This window comes from Schistocerca americana, unplaced genomic scaffold, assembly GCF_021461395.2.
Source record: "Schistocerca americana isolate TAMUIC-IGC-003095 unplaced genomic scaffold, iqSchAmer2.1 HiC_scaffold_162, whole genome shotgun sequence".
Taxonomy (NCBI): domain Eukaryota; kingdom Metazoa; phylum Arthropoda; class Insecta; order Orthoptera; family Acrididae; genus Schistocerca; species Schistocerca americana.
In genome coordinates this window covers 72,501-77,500 of record NW_025725708.1, presented here as the reverse complement: position 1 = coordinate 77,500, position 5,000 = coordinate 72,501, and the positions used below count along the sequence as shown (strand labels likewise).

The 5,000-nt window shown below is 51.7% G+C and overlaps 1 non-coding gene across 1 annotated transcript in view; it reads left to right on the top strand.

Annotated features, from left to right (window-relative positions):
* The first annotated feature begins 3,872 nt into the window (after window positions 1–3,872).
* The window catches only part of LOC124570312, a 1,910-nt gene continuing 782 nt past the window's right edge, over window positions 3,873–5,000 (top strand). Inside the window, exon 1 of the ribosomal RNA XR_006971634.1 lies at window positions 3,873–5,000. This exon is cut by the window's right edge and continues 782 nt beyond it. This is a non-coding gene — a ribosomal RNA (small subunit ribosomal RNA).

The window sequence follows — 5,000 nt, the reverse complement described above, 5'->3', positions numbered from 1 at the left end:
CTAACCCGTATTGTGCCTTAACCTAACCCATATTGCGCCTTAACCTAACCCATATTGCGCCTTAACCTAACCCATATTGCGCCTTAACCTAACCCATATTGCGCCTTAACCTAACCCATATTGCGCCTTAACCTAACCCATATTGTGCCTTAACCTAACCTATATTGTACCTTAACCTAACCCATATTGTACCTTAACCTAACCCATATTGTACCTTAACCTAACCTATATTGTACCTTAACCTAACCTATATTGTACCTTAACCTAACCTATATTGGGCCTTAACCTAACCTATATTGGGCCTTAACCTAACCTATATTGGGCCTTAACCTAACCTATATTGGGCCTTAACCTAACCTATATTGGGCCTTAACGTAACCCACGTTGCGCCTTAACCTAACCTATATTGTACCTTAACCTAACCCATATTGTACCTTAACCTAACCCATATTGTACCTTAACCTAACCTATATTGGGCCTTAACCTAACCTATATTGGGCCTTAACCTAACCTATATTGGGCCTTAACCTAACCTATATTGGGCCTTAACGTAACCCACGTTGCGCCTTAACGTAACCCACGTTGCGCCTTAACGTAACCCACGTTGCGCCTTAACGTAACCCACGTTGCGCCTTAACGTAACCCACGTTGCGCCTTAACCTAACCCATATTGCGCCTTAACCTAACCCATATTGCGCCTTAACCTAACCCATATTGCGCCTTAACCTAACCCATATTGTACCTTAACCTAACCTATATTGTACCTTAACCTAACCTATATTGTACCTTAACCTAACCTATATTGGGCCTTAACCTAACCTATATTGGGCCTTAACCTAACCTATATTGGGCCTTAACCTAACCTATATTGGGCCTTAACCTAACCTATATTGGGCCTTAACGTAACCCACGTTGCGCCTTAACGTAACCCACGTTGCGCCTTAACGTAACCCACGTTGCGCCTTAACGTAACCCACGTTGCGCCTTAACGTAACCCACGTTGCGCCTTAACGTAACCCACGTTGCGCCTTAACCTAACCCATATTGCGCCTTAACCTAACCCATATTGCGCCTTACCCTAACCCATATTGCGCCTTAACCTAACCCATATTGTGCCTTAACCTAACCTATATTGTACCTTAACCTAACCCATATTGTACCTTAACCTAACCTATATTGTACCTTAACCTAACCTATATTGTACCTTAACCTAACCTATATTGTACCTTAACCTAACCCATATTGCGCCTTAACCTAACCCATATTGCGCCTTAACCTAACCCATATTGCGCCTTAACCTAACCCATATTGCGCCTTAACCTAACCCATATTGCGCCTTAACCTAACCCATATTGCGCCTTAACCTAACCCATATTGCGCCTTAACCTAACCCATATTGCGCCTTAACCTAACCCATATTGCGCCTTAACCTAACCCATATTGTACCTTAACCTAACCCATATTGTACCTTAACCTAACCTATATTGTACCTTAACCTAACCTATATTGTACCTTAACCTAACCTATATTGTACCTTAACCTAACCTATATTGGGCCTTAACCTAACCTATATTGGGCCTTAACCTAACCTATATTGGGCCTTAACCTAACCTATATTGGGCCTTAACCTAACCTATATTGGGCCTTAACGTAACCCACGTTGCGCCTTAACGTAACCCACGTTGCGCCTTAACGTAACCCACGTTGCGCCTTAACGTAACCCACGTTGCGCCTTAACGTAACCCACGTTGCGCCTTAACGTAACCCACGTTGCGCCTTAACGTAACCCACGTTGCGCCTTAACGTAACCCACGTTGCGCCTTAACCCAACACACGTTGCGCCTTAACCCAACACACGTTGGGCCTTAACCCAACACACGTTGGGCCTTAACCCAACACACGTTGGGCCTTAACCCAACACACGTTGGGCCTTAACCCAACACACGTTGGGCCTTAACCCAACACACGTTGGGCCTTAACCCAACACACGTTGGGCCTTAACCCAACACACGTTGGGCCTTAACCCAACACACGTTGGGCCTTAACCCAACACACGTTGGGCCTTAACCCAACACACGTTGGGCCTTAACCCAACACACGTTGGGCCTTAACCCAACACACGTTGGGCCTTAACCCAACACACGTTGGGCCTTAACCCAACACACGTTGGGCCTTAACCTGCTCTGTAATTGTCATACGACGCGTTAAATTAGTGTGGTGTTGCCTAACTGCAACCCCCGCAATATAGTTTGCTACTCGCACTGCCTGGTCCCCAGAGTATCGCTTCATGTTAAACACCTTGCAGCTATACACTGTAATGCGGATGGCAGCAGGACGTACATGCTCAATGCCCTTCGCAGTTGTTCATTGGCATTTGCATGGCGAAGCACAGCCTACGTTGTGGTACGGCGTGTGTCAACTGTCCGCTGATGTTGTACGTCCAAATCACACACTGTACTGCACATTGGTCCTCATGTACTGAATGATACATCGTGGTACATGTGTGACCGTACCACGACTGCGCCAACAACGGCGAACCATACGGTCCAAATATTGTGCACTCAGCTACGTGTCGTCTCCCTATAAGAGCTGGATTGCAGTATGGTATGCCGTGGATGGCGATCAGCATGAGCCGTCTGTTGATGTAGTGGCGCGTGTTGTCAGACGTAGTCGTCTCTTCTCACACACCGTGATAGCATGGTGCACTGCGTTCCACATCTGCGACATGCGACAGAGGCCGGTTGACAGTCGTTCGCGCAATGGACATCGCATACGTACGGGGGCCACCTTCCACGTGTTCGCGAAGCGTGCACATGTTGTTGCGTGTATGTGGGCAGACATAGTGTGTCGTGACACCTGACACAGGCATGCAACAATCGTTGAATTTGCAAATGGCGATGGACGTCTACGTTTGCTGGTGACGTTACGCAAATGAACAACTGGTAAACGGTTGTGGTGCGGTTGTTCTCGCTAGAGGTGAATCAGTGATGGCGACGATCGGTTGAGCTACCAACCGGTTGTTTCAGCGATACCCACCATGCCCACGAACGTGAATGGCATGTGGGTGTGAAGCGATACGCGGCGGTGGCTGGGTGGGACCGTCCCCGGCCGGTGAGGGGGGGCCTCCCGGCGTGCTGGCCGCGCGGTGCGTGGGCGCACGCGCTACAGCCGGCTGGTGGGGGCGGCCAGTGGCAGGCGCGCCGGCCGACGGAGGCGGCAGGCGGCGCAGCTGCGCGCCGGCGCACCCTGCACGCGGCGCCGTGCGGCCAAAGTAGGTCCTCGCGGGCCCGGTGCGAAGCGCGGTGGACATCTGCAGTGTGCTGGTCCGATTGAGGACTGTGTGCGCTGAGGATGCGCCGCCGCCCGGCGCTCGGCGCCGCGACGCCGTCTGCTGCTCGGTCGCCTCTGCGGTTCTCGCAGGTGGTTTGTATCGCAGCTGTGCGGACGTGTTGGCGCGTGCGCTGTGCTGGGAGAGTTCGCTTCGGCACCCAAGTGGGGCTTTTGTCCTTCTGTGGCGCTGGCGTTGGAGCTGCCGGCCACCGTAGGTGGCGCGTGTTGTCTCCCGCCGGCAATGCCACGACAGCACGCTCCCGGGCCTCTGTCGGCAGCGGCAAGCTCAGTTGGGAGCACGGGTGGTCGCACCTAAAGCGTCTACTCGCCAAACTCCGGGCGATTGCGCCTCTCTCGAACCCGACCAAGTACTTAGGACGGCGCTGCGCGCCGCCGGGACCTGAGAGGGTTTCGAGGTGTATTGTGCAGGGGAGCTCAGCCTCCTCCTGTTTGCAGAATAATTGAGCGGACGCTTGCGTGTTCGCGCGGGCCCCCGGGACACACTCCCGGGCGGCCGGCTGCTCAGCTCTAGTTGACGCAGCTCCCTGGTTGATCCTGCCAGTAGTCATATGCTTGTCTCAAAGATTAAGCCATGCATGTCTCAGTACAAGCCGCATTAAGGTGAAACCGCGAATGGCTCATTAAATCAGTTATGGTTCCTTAGATCGTACCCACGTTACTTGGATAACTGTGGTAATTCTAGAGCTAATACATGCAAACAGAGTCCCGACCAGAGATGGAAGGGACGCTTTTATTAGATCAAAACCAATCGGTCGGCTCGTCCGGTCCGTTTGCCTTGGTGACTCTGAATAACTTTGGGCTGATCGCACGGTCCTCGTACCGGCGACGCATCTTTCAAATGTCTGCCTTATCAACTGTCGATGGTAGGTTCTGCGCCTACCATGGTTGTAACGGGTAACGGGGAATCAGGGTTCGATTCCGGAGAGGGAGCCTGAGAAACGGCTACCACATCCAAGGAAGGCAGCAGGCGCGCAAATTACCCACTCCCGGCACGGGGAGGTAGTGACGAAAAATAACGATACGGGACTCATCCGAGGCCCCGTAATCGGAATGAGTACACTTTAAATCCTTTAACGAGTATCTATTGGAGGGCAAGTCTGGTGCCAGCAGCCGCGGTAATTCCAGCTCCAATAGCGTATATTAAAGTTGTTGCGGTTAAAAAGCTCGTAGTTGGATTTGTGTCCCACGCTGTTGGTTCACCGCCCGTCGGTGTTTAACTGGCATGTATCGTGGGACGTCCTGCCGGTGGGGCGAGCTGAAGGCGTGCGACGCGCCTCGTGCGTGCTCGTGCGTCCCGAGGCGGACCCCGTTGCAATCCTACCAGGGTGCTCTTGAGTGAGTGTCTCGGTGGGCCGGCACGTTTACTTTGAACAAATTAGAGTGCTTAAAGCAGGCAAGCCCGCCTGAATACTGTGTGCATGGAATAATGGAATAGGACCTCGGTTCTATTTTGTTGGTTTTCGGAACCCGAGGTAATGATTAATAGGGACAGGCGGGGGCATTCGTATTGCGACGTTAGAGGTGAAATTCTTGGATCGTCGCAAGACGAACAGAAGCGAAAGCATTTGCCAAGTATGTTTTCATTAATCAAGAACGAAAGTTAGAGGTTCGAAGGCGATCAGATACCGCCCTAGTTCTAACCATAAACG